Here is a 22,823-nt window from a genome sequence, read left to right on the forward strand (position 1 = left end):
ATGCCGATCACTACTGACTGAATGCTCCTGCAAGGAAAAGAAAGGCGAGAAAGAAAGGTGGCCTCTGTACTGTATGTAGGTGGGTCTTAAATACACCTGTACAGGTAACTACACTCATTATGTGTACACGCGCGTGTGCGTGTGTGTGTACACATAACACCTCAGCCAGTGAGATGAAACTCCACCTTGACACCAGTCACTTCACGAGGAAGGTCTGCCCCGAAGGACAGGGCACCTTTAATGACCCCAGAGTCCCCGGACAAGGGAGCGGGCACATGGGAATCGCACCAAATTGCAGGTTTGCCTTGTGTCTGGGGCCCCGTGGGCCTTGCAGGCAGGGGGCAGCGCACAAGTCCTCACAGCTCTGGGGACCACCTATGCGGCCGGCCGGCTCTAATTTTAGCTTGAACAAACAAACAGATGACCTGTGGCTACCTAAAAATTGTCCTTAAAATTCAATTTAAGAGCAACTTAAACCTTTTGTTCAGGAGGCATGCAAAACCTATGTGGATCTCGTGCCTGGAAGAAATCAGCCTGGCATGTCTGTTACCCTGACGGGCTTCTGCCCCAGCTCAGCCGAGTGCAGCACAGGTGGCCGCCACCCCCCTCCTCCCCCCCTCCTTTCAGGATCACTGGGGGTGCCGTGCGTGTGGGCCGGGGGTCGTGACGGGCTCGCGCTGCAGAGGGGCGGGTCGTCGTGTTTCCTGGAGCCCCTTACGAAGAGGGTGAATCAGTCCTGAGCCTCCGTCACCAATGGGGACAAATACAGGGCGAGGCCAAAGCCGGCGTGAAGTCTCACCGTTTTGGCCGTTTTGGCCGGGACCACACTGATAAGGGCTCTTCTCTCTGAACAGTGCCCTACTGTTTACAGGTCACAGTCTACTCTAAGGTTTACACAGAAGAATAACAGATGATCCTTCCTTTATCCTTGGAGGATCTGCTGAGAAGATCAGCGCTGAGCGCATATTGGATCCTCTTTGCTTAGTTTAGACGGGCGAGTGCAGCCGCGGGCTTAGCGGTGATGCCCCTCTGCTTTGGGCGGGGCTGAATGGAAGAGACCCCCCCCCCCCCGCCCCCCGCCCCGTCCCCAGACCCTTCTGCCTTGGTTTCCCAGGCAGAGGGAGAGTGTCTGGGGAGACATGGGAAAAGCAAGCTGCAGGGAGGCATGTGCCCGAGACTCCCCTAAACTGTAGCGATGAGCAAGCAACCCACGCGTGTGTGAGCCTGGGGCTGAGACCCTCCGGCTGCCGCGACAGATGGTGTCGTGAAACCAAGCACGAAGGTGGGGCTCCTCCACCCCGTGACCTGGGTTCCTCTGGGGCCGCTGCCTCCACGGGGTGTAAAGAGCTTTCTCTGGGTTAGATGCCGCTCATCCCGCATCACTGCGCGGGTCGAGGGGAAACTCAGGGGGCGGCGGGTGTGAGAACAGCCTGTGCCGTGTCCGCCTTCTGCTGTCACCGTGCTCGCGGACACCCTTCCTACGGGCCCCTCTCCGCAAGAGGGCAGGAGAGACTCCAGTTTGGGGGGGAGAGTATATATTTTTTTAATTTAAATTTTATTTTATTTGTTCTTTTTATACAGCAGATTCTTATTAGTCATCTATTTTATACAAATTAGTGTATACGTGTCAATCCCAATCTCCCCAGTCATCCCACCACCCATCGCCCCGTCCCCCTGCTTTCCCCCCTTGTTGTCCACACGTTTGTTCTCTACATCTGTGTCTCTATTTCTGCCCTGCAGACCGGTTCATCTGTACCATTTTTCTAGCTTGGGGGAGAATATTAAAAAAACAAACAAACACTCAGAGGATTGATCACAGAAGCAGGCCCCTGAGGCTGTCATTCCGTACGCCCTTTCCCAAACGCGGCTCCCAGACCCTGGAAATGGCCCCGGCGGGGAATCGGCTCCCGTTTTCCTCAGAGGAGGGACCCACAATGTGGTTCTGGAGGAGGGCCAGGCTTGGGAGCACCTGTGAACCGTGGCCGCTGGTGGCACTCCAGGCATCTGAGCCCCTTCCACCTCTACCCGTGGGGAGAGCAGCATGCGCGGGTGAGCTCACACTTTACCCGGCACAGGTCAGCGGTGCCAAGCTTCACTGTGGATTAAAACACAGAAGAGCTGGTTAAATCTGGGCATTCCCAGGCCCTGTGTCAGTGATGCTGGGCTAGTAAGACTCACGGGAACCCAGGAATCTGCATGTTCACAAGCCCTCCGGTGATTCTGATGATGGTGGACCCAGGATTACACTTTGGGAATTAATAGTTTATGTTTCCAGGGTAAAAAGGGACAAATGCCTGATGCATAAGGCAGGTTCACATGGAGGGAACACTGGGCGAGCCCTGTCTGTCTGCCAGCTTGTGGGTGAGTGGTGTCACCTGGGCCTCCTCTGGCTCAGCCGCTGTCCTCACTGGTGGGCTCCCTGGGTGAGTCACCGTCTGCAGAGCCCCGACCCAGACGTCAGCTGGGTTAGACCGGCCACAAGGTCAGCCCCAACATGACGCCTTGGTGAGGAGCACGGCCAGGCAGGGTGGCCGGTGCCACACCGTCCAGGGTTGCAGGGTGGAGGGGTTAGGGACCAGGGCCGGGAAGCCTGCGGGCGGCCCCCAGGGGTCCCAGGAGAGAGAGGGGTCTGAAGCGGAGCCTTGGGAGGTGAGCAGGGGTGGAGGGTTGAGGAAGATGGCAGAGGAAGGTGCAGGGTGCCCGCCTGGAGGGTCCAGAGGCCCCAGGGTTTCCAGCTCGGGTGACTGGTGCTCAGAGAGCCCGGGCGGGTGAGGACACGGGGGGGCTGGTGGCACTTCCGGGTTTGGGGGTGACATGGTGCAGCTGCCCCAGCTTCCCCCCGGCCCCTCACAGACCACCGTTCCCTCCTCCCCGCGCCGGCCCCTCAGGCACGTCCCACGTCACCGAGTCCACGTGGTCCAGGAGGAAGAAGTGTGTCTTCCTGCCCCTCCGCCTCCTGGGCCCGGGTCAGTCGTGGTTCCGGCGTTTTGGACACCATTTGACAAAACCTGTTGTCAAGATTCACGGTAACAAAAGACCTGACAGCAGGGATGTTTTTGATTCTGAGGAAATCCCAAGTTGTACATTAGCGCTAGTCTGTTTGCTCACCAGGGAGAGATCTGATGGCACGTCTCAGTTTGATTCAGATATGATGACGTCACGCAGAGCACGTGTGTGGTCAGTCCCGGCCCCCGGGCAGGGGGAGCTTCCAGAGCCGTGTCCTCCGTGACTGTGGCCCCTCCTCCTTCCCCGTAGACTTGGTGGGTGTGTGTCACATTTTAGCGACATGTCTTCCCAGGGCTCCTTCAATCCTGAGGTTCTCGTGTGCGGTTCTAGGCGGGCTGTGATTTCAGCTAACAAGAAAGACAAAGCAAACCGAGAGATGCTCCTCGGTTCCTGAATCTCAGGGTTAACGTTTAGCTGGAGGTGATTATTTTCACTCTTTGAAAATACGAATATAGGAATAGTATTTGGGGTTTGTTTCCCCCAAGGGTACAAGGAAAGCTTTATGGCTAGGACATTAAAATACCTGACTTAATGTGGATTCTGCCGTCTTGGGCTCTTCGTGTCCCAGGTGTTGGGGCTTCTGACATGACCCAGTGACGCTGCCCCTTAGCAAGCCCGGTCCCCGAGGTTCCCTCCATCCACCTCCACCTGTGTCAGCCGAACCATCGCCTAAGACTTGGCTCAGGTGGTACGTCTCCCCCGAAACCTCTAGCTGGAAATGATCCCTTCCCCTCCCCAGGACAATTCTCCCCCAGTCTGTTTCTTCTCATGTCCTCCTCCTCCTCTTTTCCTCGTTCTTCTGGCACGTTTCACTCACTGATTTTTGTCACAGTTAATCTTCTGGTTCTGATGTAAGCCCCTTAGATCAGGAACTGTGTTTATTCTTCACATATTTCCCAAGCTTAATGACTTGCCTTGTGGTCACTGATACATAAAAATTGTTGGCTGACTCACCAGTGACTCTCCATTCACTTATTAACTCAGCAGTGACTTACTGGGAGGGTCGGGGGCTGGAGGACACATTTTGCCCAATGCGCTGGGTGGGCTCCTATGACGTCCTGGTCCCCCCATCCCGTCCCGGCCCTGCTTGATGTTGACGGTGGTTTGGGTGCTGGCTCGACTGCCCCTAAGTCTCATGTGGTGCCCGTCTACACCTCCGGGGCAGCCGTTCTGGATGGTCCTGCCGTTTCCCGGCCTCGATGGCCAGAATAAGCATGATTCTCGGGGAAGGTGGAGCTTGCTCCGCGATAGGTTACGTACCTGCCGCCCGGGGCGAGAGGGCTGTAACTCAGCGTGATGAGCGTTACTGACAAACACACGCGTTTCATGAGGGTGTCAGTGCTCAGAGCCAGGGTAGCAAACTACTTCTTGGTGAAGCTTCAAAGCCTGGCTTTGGAGCTAAGAACAGGGCAGAATGATGTAGTGCAGGTTGTCAGAGCAGTCGTTTCAGTGACATCTTGATGATTTTCCCATCATCAATATTTTTCTTCTTTTTGTTTCTTAAATAAAGCTTTCTTCCTTGTTTTAAAATATCTTCATTGCAGTATAATTATTTTACAATGCTAAGTTAGTTTCTGCTTTATAACAAAGTGAATCGGCTATACGTATACATACATCCCCATATCCCCTCCCTCTTGCGTCTCCCTCCCACCCTCCCTATCCCACCCCTCTAGGTGAACACAGAGCACCGAGCTGATCTCCCTGTGCTATGCGGCTGCTTCCCACTAGCTATCTCTTTTACATTTGGTAGTGTGTATATGTCCATGCCTCTCTCTCACTTCGTCCCAGCTTACCCTCCCCCCTCCCCGTGTCCTCAAGTCCATTCTCTATGTCTGCGTCTTTATTCCTGTCCTGCCCCTAGGTTCTTCAGAATCATTTTTGTTTTTAAGAGTCCATATATATGTGTTAGCATACAGTATTTGTTTTTCTCTTTCTGACTTATTTCACTCTGTATGACAGACTCTAGGTCCATCCGCCTCACTACAAATAACTCAATTTCGTTTCTTTTTATGGCTGACTAATATTCCATTGTATATATGTGCCACATCTTCTTTATCCCTTCGTCTGTCGATGGACGCTTAGGTTGCTTCCATGTCCTGGCTATTGTAAATAGAGCTGCAATGAACACTGTGGTACAGGACTCTTTTTGAATTATGGTTTTCTCAGAGTATATGCCCAGCAGTGGGATTGCTGGGTCGTATGGTAGTTCTATTTCTAGTGTTTTAAGGAACCTCCATACTGTTCTCCATAGAGGCTGTATCAGTTTACATTCCCACCAACAGTGCAAGAGGGTTCCCTTTTCTCCACACCCTCTCCAGCATTTATGGTTTGTAGATTTTTTGATGGTGGTCACTCTGACTGGTGTGAGGTGATACCTCTTTGTAGTTTTGATTTGCATTTCTCTAATGATTAGTGATGTTGAGCATCCTTTCATGCCTTTGTTGGCAATCTGTATATCTTCCTTGGAGAGATGTCTGTTTAGGTCTTCTGCCCATTTTTGGATTGGGTTGTTTGTTTGTTTGATACTGAGCTGCATGAGCTGCTTGTAAACTTTGGGGATTAATCCTTTGTCAGTTGCTTCATTTGCAAATATTTTCTCCCATTCTGAGGGTTGTCTTTTGGTCTTGTTTATGGTTTCATTTGCTGTGCAAAAGCTTTGAAGTTTCATTAGGTCCCATTTGTTTATTTTTGTTTTTATTTCCATTTCTCTAGGAGGTGGGTCAAAAAGGATCTTGCTGTGATTTATGTTTCTGCCTGTGTTTTCCTCAAAGAGTTTTATAGTGTCTGGCCTTACGTTTAGGTCTTTAATCCATTTTGAGTTTATTCTTGTGTATGGTGTTAGCGAGTGTTCTAATGTCATTCTTTTACATGAAGCTGTCCAGTTTTCCCAGCACCACTTACTGAAGAGGCTGTCTTTTCTCCATTGTATATTCTTGCCTCCTTTATCAAAAATAAGGTGACCTTATGTGCGTGGGTTTATCTCTGGGCTTTCTATCCTGTTCCATTGATCTATATTTCTGTTTTTGTACCAGTACCATACTGTCTTGATTATTGTAGCTTTGTAGTATAGTCTGAAGCCCGGGAGCCTGATTCCTCCAGCTCCGTTTTTCTTTCTCAAGATTGATTTGGCTATTTGGGGTCTTTTGTGTTTCCATACAAATTGTGAATTTTTTTTGTTCTAGTTCTGTGAAAAACGCCATTGGTAGTTTGATAGGGATTGCATTGAATCTGTAGATTGCTTTGGGTAGTAGAGTCATTTTCACAATGTTGATTCTTCCAATCCAAGAACATGGTATATCTCTCCATCTGTTTGTATCATCTTTAATTTCTTTCATCAGTGTCTTATAGTTTTCTGCATACAGGTCTTTTGTCTCCTTAGGTAGGTTTATTCCTAGGTATTTTATTCTTTTTGTTGCAGTGGTAAATGGGAATGTTTCCTTAATTTCTCTTTCAGATTTTTCGTTGTTAGTGTATGGGAATGCAAGAGATTTCTGTGCATTAATTTTGTATCCTGCTACTTTACCAAATTCATTGAGTAGCTCTAGTAGTTTTCTGGTAGCATCTTTAGGATTCTCTATGTATAGTATCATGTCATCTGCAAACAGTGACAGTTTTACTTCTTCTTCTCCAGTTTGTATTGCTTTTATGTCTTTTTCTTCTCTGATTGCCGTGGCTAGGACTTCCAAAACTATGTTGAGTAATAGCGGTGAGAGTGGACATCCTTGTCTTATTCCTGATCTTAGAGGAAATGGTTTCAGCTTTTCACCACTGAGAATGATGTTTGCTGTGATTTTGTCATATATGGTCTTTATTATGTTGAGGTAGTTTCCCTCTATGCCCACTTTCTGGAGAGTTTTTATCATAAATGGGTGTTGAATTTAGTCAAAAGCTTTTTCTGCATCTCTTGAGATGATCATATGGTTTTTCTTCTTCAGTTTGTTAATATGTTGTATCACATTGCTTGATTTGCGTATACTGAAGACTCCTTGCATTCCTGGGATAAACCCCACTTGATCATGGCGTATGATCCTTTTAATGTGCTGTTGGATTCTGTTTGCTAGTATTATGTTGAGGGTTTTTGCATCTATGTTCATCAGTGATATTGGCCTGAAGTTTTCTTTCTTTGAGACATCTTTGTCTGGTTTTGGTATCAGGGTGATGGTGACCTTGTAGAATGAGTTTGGGAGTGTTCCTCCCTCTGCTATATTTTGGAAGAGTTTGAGAAGCATAGGTGTTAGCTCTTCTCTAAATGATTGATAGAATTCGCCTGTGAAGCCGTCTGGTCCTGAGCTTTTGTTGGTTGGAAGGTTTTTAATCACAGTCGCAGTTTCAGTGCTTGTGATTGGTCTGTTTATATTTTCTATTTCTTCCTGGTTCAGTCTCAGAAGATTGTGCTTTTCTAAGAATTTGTCCATTTCTTCCATGTTGTCCATTTTATTGGCATATAGTTGCTTGTAGTAATCTCTCATGATCCTTTGTATTTCTGCAGTGTCAGTTGTTACTTCTTTTTCACTTCTAATCCTATTGATTTGAGTCTTCTCCCTTTTTTTCTTGATGAGTCTGGCTAATGGTTCATCAATTTTGTTTATCTTCTGAAAGAACCAGCTTTTAGTTTTATTGATCTTTGCTATTGTTTCCTTCATTTCTTTTTCATTTATTTCTGATTAGATCTTTATGATTTCTTTCCTTCTGCTAACTTTGGGGTTTTTTGTTGTTGTTCTTCTTCTTTCTCTAATTGCTTTAGGTGTAAGGTTAGGTTGTTTGTTTATTTATTTATTTATTTTTAAATATTTATTTATTTAGTTTTGGCTGCATTGGGTCTTTGTTGCTGTGTGTGGGCTTTCTCTAGTTGCGGCGAGCGGAGGCTATTCTTCGTTGTGGTGTGTGTGGGCTTCTCAGTGTGGTGGCTTCTCTTGTTGCAGAGCACGGGCCCCAGGTGCACGGGCTTCAGTAGTTGGACTTGCGGGCTCTAGAGCGCAGGCTCAGTAGTTGTGGCACATGGGCTTAGTCGCTCCGCTGCATGTGGGGTCTTCCCGGACGAGGGACCGAACCCGTGTCCCCTGCATTGGCAGGTGGATTCTTAACCACTGCGCCACCAGGGAAGTCCGGTTAGGTTGTTTATTCGAGATGTTTCTTGTTTCTTGTGGTAGGATTGTATTGCTATAAACCTCCCTCTTAGAACTGCTTTTGCTGCATCCCATAGGTTTTGGGCAGTTGTGTTTTCATTGTCATTTGTTTCTAGGTATTTTTTGATTTCCTCCTTGATTTCTTCAGTGATCTCTTGGTTATTTAGTAGTGTGTTGTTTCGCCTCCACGTATTTGTATTTTTTACAGATTTTTTTTCCTGTAATTGATATCTCGTCTCATAGTGTTGTGGTCAGAAAAGATACTTGATATGACTTCAATTTTCTTAAATTTACCAAGGCTTGATTTGTGACCCAAGATATGATCTATCCTGGAAAATGTTTCATGGGCACTTGAGAAGAAAGTGTATTCTGTTGTTTTTGGATGGAATGTCCTATAAATATCAATTAAATCCATCTTGTTTAATATGTCCTTTAAAGTTTGTGTTTCCTTATTTATTTTCATTTTGGATGGTCTGTCCATTGGTGAAAGTGGGGTGTTAAAGTCCCTTACTATGATTGTGTTACTGTCGATTTCCCCTTTTATGGCTGTTAGCATTTGCCTTATGTACTGAGGTGCTCCTTTGTTGGGTTCATAAATATTTACAATTGTTATATCTTCTTCTTGGATTGATCCCTTAGTCATTATGTAGTGTGCTTCTTTGTCTCTTATAACAGTCTTTATTTGAAAGTCTATTTTGTCTGATATGAGAATTGTTACTCCAGCTTTCTTTTGATTTCCATTTGCATGGAATATCTTTTTCTGACCCTCACTTTTCAGTCTGTATGTGTCCCTAGGTCTGAAGTGGGTCTCTTGTAGACAGCATATATATGGGTCTTGTTTTTGTATCCATTCCACCGGTCTGTGTCTTTTGGTTGGAGCATTTAATCCATTTACATTTAAGGAAGTTATCGATATGTATGTGCCTATTACCATTTTCTTAATTGTTTTGGGTTTGTTATTGTAGGTTTTTTCCTTCTCTTGCGTTTCCTGCCTAGAGAAGTTCCTTTAGAATTTGTTGTAAAGCTGGTTTGGTGGTGCTGAATTCTCTTAGCTTTTGCTTGTCTGTAAAGGTTTTAATTTCTCTGACGAATCTGAATGAGATCCTTGCTGGGTAGAGTAATCTTGGTTGTAGGTTTTTCCCTTTCATCACTTTGAATATGTCCTGCCACTCCCTTCTGGCTTGCAGAGTTTCTGCTGAAAGATCAGCTGTTAACCTTATGGGGATTCCCTTGTATATTATTTGTTGTTTTTCCCTTGCTCCTTTTAATATTTTTTCTTTGTATTTAATTTTTGATAGTTTGATTAATATGTGTCTTGGTGTGTTTCTCCTTGGATTTATCCTCTATGGGACTCTCTGTGCTTCCTGGACTTGATTGACTATTTCCTTTCCCCTATTAGGGAAGTTTTCAATTATAATCTCTTCAAATATTTTCTCAGTCCCTTTCTTTTTGTCTTCTTCTTCTGGGACCCCTATAATTCGAACATTGATGCGTTTAATGTTGTCCCAGAGGTCTCTGAGACTGTCCTCAATTCTTTTCATTCTTTTTTCTTTATTCTGCTCTGTGGTAGTTATTTCCACTATTTTATCTTCCAGGTCACTTATCCGTTATTCTGCTATTGATTCCTTCTAGAGAATTTTTAATTTCATTTATTGTGTTGTTCATTATTGTTTGTTTGCTCTTTAGTTCTTCCTAGGTCCTTGTTAAACGTTTCTTGTATTTTCTCCATTCTATTTCCAAGATTTTGGATCATCTTTACTATCATTACTCTGAATTCTATTTCAGGTAGACTGCCTGTTTCCTCTTCATTTGTTTGGTCTGGTGGGTTTTTACCTTGCTCCTTCATCTGCTGTGTGTTTCTCTGTCTTCTCATTTTGCTTAACTTACTGTATTTGGGGTCTCCTTTTCCGAGGCTGCAGGTTTGTTGTTCCCATTGTTTTTGGTGTCTGCTCCCAGTGGCTAAGGTTGGTTCAGTGGTTTGTGTAGGCTTCCTGGTGGAGGGGACTGGTGCCTGTGTTCTGGTGGATGAGGCTGGATCTGGTCTTTCTGGTGGGCAGGACCACGTCCGGTGGTGTGTTTTGGGGTGTCTCTGACCTTATTATGATTTTAGGCAGCCTCTCTGCTAATGGGTGGGGTTGTGTTCCTGTCTTGCTAGTTGTTTGGCATAGGGTGTCCCTCACTGTAGCTTGCTTGTCATTGAGTGGAGCTGGGTCTTAGCATTGAGATGGAGATCTCTGGGAGAGCTTTCACCGTTTGATATTACATGGAACCGGGAGGTCTCTGGTGGACCACTGTCCTGAACTCGGCTCTCCCACCTCAGAGGCATAGGCCTGATACCCGGCTGGAGCACAGAGACCCTGTCAGCCACACGGCTCAGAAGAAAAGGAAGAAAAAAAGAAAGAAAAAAAAAGTTATTAAAATAAAAAATTAAAAAAATTATTAAAAATAAAAAAATAAAAAGTAATAAAAAAAGAGAATAAAACGAAAGAAAGAAAGAAAGAAGAGAGCAACCAAACCGAAAAACAAATCCACCAGTGATAACAAGCGCTAAAAACTATACTAAAAAAAAAAAAAAAATTGGACAGACAGAACCCTAGGACAAATGGTAAAAGCAAAACTATACAGACAAAATCACACAAAGAAGCATATACATACACACTCACAAAAAAAGAAAAAGGAAAAAAATATATATATCTTATATATATATATAAAAGGAAGAGTGCAACCAAATCAATAAACAAATCTACCAATGATAATAAATTCTAAATAATAAACTAAGATAAACATAAGACCAGAAACAAATTAGATGCAGAGAGCAAACCCTGGTCTATAGTTGCTGCCAAAGTCCACCGCGTCAATTTTGGGATGATTCGTTGTCTGTTCAGGTATTCCAGAGATGCAGGCTACATCAAGTTGATCGTGGAGATTTAATCCGCTGCTCCTGAGGCTGCTGGGAAGTCTGAGCTCTTCTGCCAGCGTTCAGTTGGTGTTCTGTAGGAGCTGTTCCACACGTAGATGTATTTCTGATGTATTTGTGGGGAAGAAGGTGAGCTCCACGTCTTACTTCTCCACCATCTTGGAGGTCTCAAGGTTTGTTCTTAAAGGAAGCTTTATATCATCTTGTAAGGGAAAAGGTAGCACCTTACAGCACAAACACGCGGCTCCCAGGTGGATCATTGTTCCTACATAACACCCGGCGGCCCCAGATCCACACTGGGAAACACTCACCTGGCTAAGGAGCCCCGGGTGGAGAGAGGCCTTTCTGCCCACAAAGTTGGGCGGTTTGGGGAACGTTACTTAGGTCTTTGAGTTTCCATTTCCTCATCAGAGAAAAGGGGACGGTGAAGCCTCCCATCGGAGTTGCTGCATCACAACAGGCAAAGTAAGCAAAGTCATACTGAGCCCCACGCCTGGCAACAAAGGTACAGAGGGGAGATAATTCGAAGGCTTCTTTGTTTTTCCCAGTGAGCAAGTGTGGTGAGAATTTTTATCAGGCAAGGCGGCCAGCCAGCCCTGAAAGTGCTGTCACAGATCCACTCTCGTTGAACCGGAATCTCATGTCTTTGGACTGGAGCCATTTCACAGGTGAGGGTGGGGAGAGTCTGTGAAGGTTGGTGCCTTCCTCCCTGTAGCCCAGATCTGGTATCAGGAGCTCGGGAATAAGCTCTTCCAACTCACACGGCTGCTTCCCTTCCTGACGTCTTTCGTCAGCACCTGCTTATTCCTGGGCCCATGGCCTCCACCCCAGGCTCCTCTGCAGCCTCGGGATGCCGGCGTCTCCTCACCTGATCACGGGGTGGGGGGGGCCTTCCGTAGCTGGAGGAAGGGTCTGAGGCGCGCCACCACCTGGCCCAGGGGTGGGGTGCCTTCCGGGGCCTCTGGCTCTGGCCACCTTGGAGCCCTTGCCCTGTCCCTGGTGTGGGCCACGTCCCCTGCCCCCAGTGACCTTCAGGAGCCGGGAGGCAGTCACCGCAGGACCTGCGGTCCTTCTGCTGGTCGTGGTGTCACCAGAGCAACCAGGGAGAAGAGGGCAGTGCACGCTTATCAAGGCCAGAGAGACAGTGCCGGGCACTGGTCGTTCACATCGCGGGGGAGGAGCCAGACGCTTTATCGTGGGCAGCTGGGCGTTTAAAGCAGACACTCTAGTGGCCACATCGTTTCCCCAAGTCCTCCCACTATACTGAGAGGCGGGTGAGCTCACAGGAAATGGAGAGCCTGCCTCTCCCAGGCCAGCTACGAAGCCGAGTGACAAGCACCTCCCAATTCAACCGCCGGGAGTGCATTTGTAAGTCACTTAATTGGAACTCAGAACTCATTATCTTATACCTTTTTATAATTATTTTATGACGGTTTTAATGAAGGTCAGACACTGGACAAGGCTAGAAAACTCTTTAACTCATGTTGTAACTCATTTTGCAGTGCAAAGTAAAGGAGATACAGTGTTTGCTGTCTTTGTAATTAAATTACAAGAAGTCAGCAATGAAAACAGTGTAGCATGTTTGGATTGCTGTCTAGTGCTTTAGAAAAGTGGGTCTGCACTTAGGGCAGCCTGGGGCTCTTTGCTTGTGAAGATAGGGTTTCCCGGCCAATTTTTCAGGCCTGTAGAAGTAAATGGGACAGCTTATGCATAAGTGGCTGACATAGAACGAGGCAGAGGTAGGATTTCATAAATGTGAACTTCCCACCAGTTGTCAGGAGGAAGTAAATGTTATACTATAGACAGAATTCCAGAAAGAACTTATGTTAAGTTGGCTGACAAAAAATGCGGATTACAAAGGTGGTAGCTACTATACTAGTCTGTCTATCTATCTATCTATCTATCTATCTATCTATCTATCTATCTATCTATCTATCTATCACGTCTATGTCTATTAGTCTATTGATCGATTGATCTGTTTACACACACACACACAAATATAAATACAGATAATTAAACTTGGGATAGCAATTTTTCTCCTAGTTGAAAGGGACTGTTTTAAATTTTAAAAGTTTCCTGTCAAGTAATTAAAAACATGAGAAAACTGTGGACCCGTGACCTCCAGGTTTGTCTTTCTAATCTCTTCCTGTGCGTCTCCACATGACGGCTCAAAATCCACTTATAAAAGCATTACCTTTATATTTGCTCCTCTTAATATTTTTCATCTTGGTTGATGGGTGATGATTTGTCTGCAAAGTCACCTAAGTCAGAAAGCAAAGACATCATACTCAGTTTTCTTCTTTCTTATATCACGTCCTCTTGGTTGGTGTCCTGCTTCCTAAACGCACTTGGTTCTGCCCCCTCTCTGCCCCCTCCCCTTCCATAGCCGTATCTGTACAAGTGAAAGGTATGAAATTCGTCACTTAGAAGGGAAAGTGGATTCTCCATTTCTTAAGATAACTTTCTGTAACAAATCTTAGGGTAATCCGTCAATTAAAGCCTTGGAGGGGAGCTCTGAAAACAGTGCTAAGTTTTCCTGTGGAAAAGGTACATCTGGGCACCTCTCCTTCATGCTGCCCTGGCCTGAAAGGGGCTTCAGCTGCCCCTTTGAAGCTGTGAAAACCATGACTTAAAATAGATTATCTAATTGCAATTCCATATTTTGAGTTTTTTCCCAGGAAAATGAATATTTATACTTATTTAGTGTATATTTTATTTCTGGTTCCCATCTCCGTATAAGTCCTACTTTTCTTCTGTCAGCGGTCTCTACTTTCTAAGGGCTTCCCTTCTTGTTTTCTTTAGGTAATCCTTGAAATCTCATGATTTTCACTGTGCTTATTTTTTTACTGATTGCAATATAACATTCCTAGGAATGTTTTCTTCTCTTAGGTTTGGCTGAAGGGCTCAATGCATCTAAATAAACCTGGTTTTGGATTAAACAGTTTCTTAATGTTTCTACTGTGTCCTCAGAATTCTTAGTCCCCTAACTATTAATAAGGTCCCATTAACTATTGTATCCTGAAGAGTTTGGCTGGTCTTTGTCCCAGGGCCCAGGGAGGGAGCCACTAACCCGAACCCTATGCCCTTGGAATTTCCTAGCGGTCAGGGTGCCTTTGTTATTCACGTGGATCCCTCAGACCACACCTGAGTTTATGCTAATGAGGTGACTCGGGGCAGGTTCCTAAATAGTTTTAGGATGGAGTCTGGTGGGCCGTGAAGACGCACCTTGTGATTCGGGGCTTGGGGCTTTGATCCTCCTGACCTCTGGGGAGGGATGGCGGTGGGGCAGGTTGGGTTCAGTCAATCATCCTATGTCACGAGACTCTCCAAAAACTCTGGACACTTGAGTGAGCTTCCTGGTTGGTGGTGCACATGGAGGACACACCCTGAGGGTGTGTTTGGGACCCTCCGAGACTGCGCCCTGTGCGTCTCTTCACTTAGCTGGTCCAGATTTGCATCCTTTATAATACCTGTCAGCATGAGCACAGCATTTTCCTGAGTTCTGTACGTCACTGCAGTGGATGGCCAGACCGGACGGGGTGGAAGGAGCCGGTTGGTCAGAAGAGCGGATGGCCTGGGAACCCCCCGCCTCGGGAGTGAGGGGAGGGCAGTCTGGGGTGGTGTCCGAGCCCCCGTCCGTGCCGCTGTGGATCCCGGGTGGCCGGCATCAGGGCTACACGGCGCTCAGTAGCCTTCGCGCGGTCAGGGCTCACCCGAGAGCGACGCGTGGAGATCTGAATGTGAGAGGGGTCTCGGAGGCCGAGAGGCCCACCAGCTGCCGTCTGCTCGCCCGAGGACCCTGAAAGCCAGGGCTGCGGTTCCGTCTGAGGCTGGGGGTCTGAGAGCTGGAGGGGGAACCGCTGCTGTGGGTCCCGGGATTCCCAAGCCTGAGAGCCGGGAGCCCCGATGTCAGAGGCGGGAGGAGACGCAGGCCTCGGCCCTTGTGTTCTTTCCAGGCCCTCAGTGGATCGGACGAGGCCCCGTGTTGGTGAGGGGGTAGTCTTTACCGAGTCCACTGCCTCAAACGCCCCTCCCTTCCCGGGACACCCTCACCGACAGCCCCAGAAATGTAGCCCCGCGGAGGCGATACATGGAACTGAGCCCAGGGGTCCCGTCCTAACGTCTCCTGCTTTGGCCACGGGCTCGGGGGCGGCGTCCTTCCTCCCCGCACCTGTCCAGGTGGGCTTCTGTCCTGCCTCTTCTTAGAATCCCGCCTGTCGCTCCCTCCCGCGTTGCCCCTCCCCACCTCTCAACTCCCGCCACGTAGGAGATAGATGTTTATTTGGAGAATATATACTGTTTCCCTAGCAGATTGTAAGAGACATGGAGGCCCTGACCTCGGGCTTCCTATTCAGGGGCATCCGCTTCTCTGCTCTGCACAGTGAGGAAAGCTTGCGACTTGATACCCGCGGAAGACTTGAACAGCAGTGGATGGAAACGACTCACACGCTTACACGCTGTGGACCATCGCCTGTGCCCACTCAAGGGGGGGCATCACGGGGGGATCACGGGCTCCAGGTTTGGGGCGACCTGGAAGGTCATGTGGTCAGACGCTTGTGTGGCTCAGTCGCGACCCTGTAAATATTTGCTGAGTGAATAAAGAGGAAGAAGGCAGCCCCTGAGAGGGAGGGACTGACTTGCCCTGAGTCCCAAAGCTACGAATATTTATTAAACCGATGCACCCATATGAGCCAGGGCAGCAGTGGGTTCAGGCCCTCTTCTCCTGCGTGACACCCTTCAGCAGCCGTCCCCCTCGCCGCCCCTTCACTGAGTCTTTTCTGGGGCTGACAAAGTTGAAATGGTCTTAAATCTCGTAGAGGCAGTGGTTTTCTACTCACTCTTTCTGAAATATAAATGCTTTACCTCGGATCAAGCAGGTGAACTCTATGAAGCCACGTAACTTCTTAATGAACACTTCCTCTTAGAAGGCTTATTTTACAGAGAATGAACTAAAATTCGATCTCTAACCCTAGTGTCCAGGATGAAAGGGAAGTAGAAAAAGGCAATGTCTAAGGTCTGCTCCTACCACGTGAAAATCCTGTCATTTCTGTTAAGATGCCTGTTTATTTACTTCTGAATAATGGCACAAGGGCACTTGTTTTCTAAGTAGTGAGTATTATTGCCTAGTAAGACATTTTGAATATTTCAGAGTGTGATATTAATAGCCTTTTTGCCAGTTTTCCAGATGAGCAGTGCTCCTGGTGATGCACATGGTGATTCACTCAGGGAAAACTGTGGGCGACCCTGGCTTCCCTTTAGGACGTAAGCAGAGTTCTTTACTTGGCATCTTTTAACTGGAACCCACCAGGGCTGGCTTGGAAGAGCTCAGAAGTCATTTCCAAGTGGGTAGCTGCAGAGCATGCGTAGGAGACGGGGGAAGAAAACAGTATCTGACAAGGTTTTGGTCTTTGCTTAGGAATGAAGCCAGCATCCGGGGGTGGTCTCCAAGCACCCGTGGCCGTGGGAATCTCGTCTGCAAGGTGCCCTCCTGATGCTTTCCCGCTCTGCATGCAGCTGTCGCATCGCTGCAGGTGAGAGCGACCTCAGCCCCCCTTGGAGGCAGCCCTTGCCTGAGCGCTTTCCGAGCCGGTGGGGATCTCAGGAAGGGGCTCGAGGTTGAGGAGGATTCTTCGGAAGGGAGGGGAGGGTGTCGCCTCCCATGCTTGGGCTCCTGTGACAGAACCATCACGGGAGCAGCTCTGGGTTGGCCTGTGTGACTTTGGCGGGTCCTTGGTCCCACACAAACCCTTGCTCTGCATCCACTCAGGCTTTGTGTAAGGACCGAACGAGATGACGCGTGTAGAGGCTCGGAGCCCAGTGCACAGGAAGTGCTCAGCGGTCTTTGCGAGTTAACTTACGCCAGAAGAGGAACAATCGCTACCCACGGGGCCCATCCCATAGGGGCCAGGACACAGCGTGCGTCAGGGCTGTGACGGAGTGAGCCCCGCAGACGGTTCAGACGGGACGTGGTCCAGCTGCTAAAGGTGATGATCTTGGGCTGGTGGTGTGTGGGTCTCCGACCAGGATGACTCAGACCAGTTGTCGTTGCTTGTGTGTCAGCTGGGTATCTGCACGCCTGCAGAGGAAACCTCAGGCTGTGCGGGTGAAGGAGGGGAGAAAAGGAGAATTTCTTTCTCTCCATGTTCCCATATGTGAGGGGGAAACTGGGCTTTTAGAGTTTTAGTGGAAACTCCCAGGCCCAGGTCTTTACTCCAATACGCTGCTGTTTATTTTGGTCAAAATGAGCTATTCCTTTAGTGCATCCTTGTGTTAAGTGCTTATTGACTTCCTAGAGAAACCTTATGGATTTGTTTAAAGATGATTCCAAAGTATTGGGGTGCTTTTAAAGTATGCTGTTGTGCTTTAGAAGAAAATAAGATTGTGTAACCCAAGGCAACTCGTTGGAGTTCAGGGAGTACTGATGGGATAACGCGGCGTGAGCATCAAAGGTCCTCAGTTTACAGCGGGCTCGGTGGGCGATCAGCTCATCTACAGGACCTCCTGTGTTTGCCTGGGGGAGGAGGTGTGGAAGTGGATGGTGAAGGGCGCTACCTGGGCTGTCCAAGGAAGCCCCCCGCCCCCGGCCTGCTCTCTGTCCTGGGCTGTAAGGACACAGACCCCCAGGCGGCGGGGCAGGTCAGCCTCGTCTTCAGCTCTGTCCCTGGGACACACGGTTCTGAGAAATCGTACATACGGTAATCACACTCAAAGCACACTGGGCTTCCCCTCCCCGCTCAGGGCCTTCCCTGCAGGGCCAATGCGGTCGTGCTATGCTCCGCCGGGTGCATGGTACCCGTTTGCAGAGCCCACGACAGGACTGTTAAGCCAAACGCCAGCAGAAACAAGCTGCAGACACGTTTCCAGGCACGTGTTCGGCAGCACTTTGCAGTTAAGTGCGGCTGGTGGGCCAGCTGCGGAGGTTTTGGAGGCACGGTGACACGCTTGTCCTTTTGTCCCTGAGACCCTTCCAGGTGGGGCCTCTGTGACCCCTGCTAAACAGAGGCTCAGGTGACAGGAGTTCTAGGGCCACACCGCCGGGCAGCGGCAAAGCCAGGCCAGAGCCTCAAGCATCTGTGTGTCTGACTTGTAAGCGGTCCGAGGACATGGGGGCTGCAGGTCAGGGCGCGTCCAGCTGAAGCCCCTCCTGCCCGGCCTTGTTCTTCCTTAAGGAGAGGCCCGGAGTGAGCGTCTCTGGGGAGTGCTCAGCATTTCCAGCACCCGGGCACTGGGTTGGCGTCTGCAGGACGGAAGACTGGCCGAGAGTGCGCCCCCTGTGTGCATCTCCTGCTTAATCGGAGAGGGTGCTTCCCAGGGCTCTCGTGGGATGACATTGCCCCAGCGGTTGCTCACATCCGGGCCCAGCTCAGCGGGGCTGGGGCAGCGGAGCCGGGTGTGTGAGCTGGGCCAGGGGGTCCCTGCTGTCGGGGGGCCGTGTGGGGGGCCGTCATTCCTGGTGGGGCTGGGAGGGCTCCTTCCCGGACGTGCTGTACCCTCTGCCCTGAGAACACCTACAGGTAAGGCTCTACAGCCTGGGACAGAGCTTGGACCACCTGGGGGGATGGCTTTTGTGCTCTTTTGGTGACCATAACAATCATTTTTAAACGAGGTCATTAGTGGTGATGAATTGTTGAACCATTGAACCAAATGGGGAAAAAAAATAAACATCACCTTCTAACTAGGGAGAGCATGAGAGTTAATAATCACTTGTGGTAACAGTTGCTGGCACTGACTGGACTCCGTGCCAAGAGCTTTCCTTAAAGGCCCCAGTGTCTTCCCGACACTGAAGAGTAGCCCGTTTTGTGGCTGGGCCGACTGAGGCCCCCCCAGGCTCGGCACACACAGCGTGCCACCGTCAGGTCTCCTCTGCGCTCCGGGCACCTCACCTCCACTTTCCCTGTGCTCCGAGGAGAGAGCCTTTGTCTGGGGACCACAAAGCCCCCCATGTCCCCTCAGTGTCCCTGAGGGGCCTCTGTCCTCTGGTCTGTTTCCCGACTGTGACTCTTGGGTCCTGTGGATGCCATCATCTCTCTCTCTATTTGATTGAATATTTTACTGTAAAAAAGCAATTTCATGGATTGATTGATTGATTGAAGTATAGTTGATTTACGATATTATATTAGTTTCAGAGGTACAACATAGTGATTAAAACAATTTTTTTAAAGAAGATTTGTTTAATTAATTAATGAATTAATTTTTGGGCTGTGCCAGGCACATGTGGGATCTCAGTTCCCTAACCAGCAATCGAACCCACACCCCCTGCATTGGGAGCACAGAGTCTTAACCACTGGACTGCCAGGGACGTCCCCCCAACATAGTGATTTGATATTTTTATAGATTACGCACCATACAAAGTCATCCCGATATTGCTGACTCCGTTTCCCTTGCCGTACATTACGTCCCTGTGACTTACTTATTTTGTAACTGGAGGTTTGTGCCTCTCAATCCCCTTCACCTCTTTTGTCCGTCTCTCCACCCGCTGCTCTCTGGTGGCCGTGAGTTTGTTCTCTGTATCTGTTTCTGTTTTGTTTTGTTACATTTGTTTTGTTGTTTAGGTTCCACATGGAAGTGAAAGCGCACAGTGTTTGTCTTCCTCTGTCTGACTCGTTTCTTCACCTCTTTTGTCCGTCTCTCCACAACCCCCCCCCCCCCCCCCCCCCGCTCTCTGGTGGCCGTGAGTTTGTTCTCTGTATCTGTTTCTGTTTTGTTTTGTTACATTTGTTTTGTTGTTTAGGTTCCACACGGAAGTGAACGCGCACAGTGTTTGTCTTCCTCTGTCTGGTTCGTTTCACTGAGCATCATGCTTCAGGTCCATCCATGTTGTCAGAAATGTCACCCCTGCTCCCTCGACCCCCAGAGTGCCGCCTGCAGTACTGCCACGGCAGCAGGTGTTCGGGAGGCCTGTTCTTGCTCCTGACTGCATCCCTCTTCGGCTCCGACGCTTTTGCCATCGACTTGGGCCCCCCTTTTCCTTTAAACTGGGACTTTGGTTTTCCACTCTCTAGCAGGATAAAGTATCTGGAAGTTTTGCGCTTCGTTTTGTCTTTGACAGACTCACCCTCATAGATGTTTCCTTCCCTGACTAGCCTCTGCTGGAAACGCAGCTGCACAGATGTCTGTTTTCTTGTCCAAAGCCTCCAGGGTCACAGGCGACCCTTTCTCCTCCTGTCGGCTCCTATACCCGAAAGTGACCATGGAACCCAAACTTGTCCCCGTCTGTCCTGCCTGGGACACCGTCTTGACTGGTGTCTCTATTGGTGTGCAGACCTGGTATTTATTTCTATCTCATTCTTTACCATTCCACGTGCCATGAAGGCCCCAGATGGAGCTGAAGCTGGGGTTACAGACATGTCTGGGCATCTGATGAACTGCAAGCCCAGCATCCGTGTGGTTGGCAGAGGGTCTTTGTTTGTGAAACGATGACTGGGGAACCGGAAGAGGTCCGATGAGCCGATGACATCTCCCTGGAGACTGGCCCCTGGCCTGCACCAGCCTCACGCTGCACCAGAGCTGCCGGCAGAGGTAAAGGAGCAAGAGTCTGGGAGTCTTCAGGCACAAGAAGCCCCAGGGTGACCAAATGTGACCCAGAGTCAGGAAAAGGGCCCCTGTCACTTCTGCATGGAGCACTGCGTGGCTTTAGGGCGTGCAGCGCACGGAGTGGGACTCAGGGCGACTTGCTGAAGGAAGGAAGGAAGGAAGGAAGGAAGGAAGGAAGGAAGGAAGGAAGGATGGAAGGAAGGAAGGAAGGAAGGAAGGAAGGATGGATGGATGGAAGGAAGGATGGAAGGAAGGAAGGATGGATGGAAGGAAGGAAGGATGGAAGGAAGGAAGGATGGATGGATGGAAGGAAGGATGGATGGATGGAAGGAAGGAAGGATGGAAGGAAGGAAGGATGGATGGATGGAAGGAAGGAAGGATGGATGGAAGGAAGGAAGGATGGAAGGAAGGATGGAAGGAAGGAAGAAAGGAAGGAAGGATGGATGGAAGGAAGGATGGAAGGAAGGAAGGAAGGATGGATGGATGGAAGGAAGGAAGGATGGAAGGAAGGAAGGATGGATGGATGGAAGGAAGGATGGATGGATGGAAGGAAGGAAGGATGGAAGGAAGGAAGAAAGGAAGGAAGGATGGATGGATGGAAGGAAGGAAGGATGGAAGGATGGAAGGAAGGAAGAAAGGAAGGAAGGATGGATGGATGGAAGGAAGGAAGGATGGATGGATGGAAGGAAGGATGGAAGGAAGGAAGAAAAGGAAGGATGGATGGAAGGAAGGAAGGAAGGATGGAAGGAAGGAAGGATGGAAGGAAGGAAGGATGGAAGGAAGGAAGGATGGATGGAAGGATGGAAGGAAGGATGGATGGATGGAAGGAAGGAAGGATGGAAGGAAGGAATGGATGGATGGAAGGAAGGATGGAAGGAAGGAAGGAAGGATGGAAGGAAGGATGGAAGGAAGGAAGGATGGAAGGAAGGAAGAAAAGGAAGGATGGATGGAAGGAAGGAAGGAAGGATGGAAGGAAGGAAGGATGGAAGGAAGGAAGGAAGGAAGGATGGATGGAAGGATGGAAGGAAGGATGGATGGATGGAAGGAAGGAAGGATGGAAGGAAGGAAGGAAGGATGGAAGGAAGGAAGGATGGAAGGAAGGAAGGATGGAAGGAAGGATGGAAGGAAGGAAGGATGGAAGGAAGGAAGGATGGAAGGAAGGATGGAAGGAAGGAAGGATGGAAGGAAGGATGGAAGGAAGGAAGGATGGAAGGAAGGATGGAAGGAAGGAAGGAAGGAAGGATGGAAGGAAGGAAGGATGGAAGGAAGGATGGAAGAAAGGAAGGAACATTTGACACTCTGGAGGCCTAAGCATCACCTCCAGGATGTGCAGTGTCGAGAGCCTCAGAGGACCGTGCCTGTCGCAGACTTCTGAGCTGTCCTGCTGAGTCCTGGGTCCAGATCTCAAAGGCCTTCAGGGAGCGCCTGGGCATGTTCGCCCCAAGGGAAGTCTGAGGGGAAGGAGGGGGCTGCCAGGTGCAGAGCAGGAATGTCAGGGAAGAATACAGGCTGGGAGGGCCCAGAGGTGGGAGCTGAGGCACGTGACCGCCGAGGTCACAAGCTCCAAGGGTCCCGCTCAACTGGGTTGAACCCTCCACCCCGACCTGTAGAGCTGGCATTACCTGGGGACCCTCATTCTGGTGGCACAGGGGCCTCAGAGGCCCCGCGATGGTGCCTTGTTTGTGCCTGGAGGCTGGGGAGCCCCGAGCAGGCTCACTGCTCACCCAGATGTTAAACCTCTTTAAGGGAAGGCGTTCAGCTTACGCAGCTCTGTTTGCCCCGCAGTGCAGGGCACGGCGTCTTTCACTGGAAACTTTCAACAATTATTGATTGATTAACCACTGTTGTCTACTTTGGTCTTAACAGACGGGTACGGACACAGTTGTATTTGTACCAGTGTATTTGGGTGGTGGCAAAGCTTCCCCTGACTCACCCGTGCCCCGTGGCGGCACAGAGGGGTGGGGCTGAGAGGCAGGGCTGGGTGCCTCAGGCCTGAACCACGTCCCGTGCCGCAGCCTCCGACCTGGCGGAGTCTCTTGAGGGCTGTGCACTCAGGTCCGCGCAGCTCCCAGAGCACCGCTTGGTGCGTGAGAAGAGGTCGGACGGGCTCCTGTTATGTGACCTTTCACAGCCGTCCCCCAGCTCCTCCCACGTTGCCTGCTTGGCGCTCTCGGATCATCTTTGCCTTCAGAAATGGAGGAGGGGAGCCCGTGTGGGCGGGACGGTGGGGCGCACGTCGG

Source organism: Eschrichtius robustus, chromosome 18, assembly GCF_028021215.1.
Source record: "Eschrichtius robustus isolate mEscRob2 chromosome 18, mEscRob2.pri, whole genome shotgun sequence".
Classification (NCBI taxonomy): Eukaryota; Metazoa; Chordata; class Mammalia; order Artiodactyla; family Eschrichtiidae; genus Eschrichtius; species Eschrichtius robustus.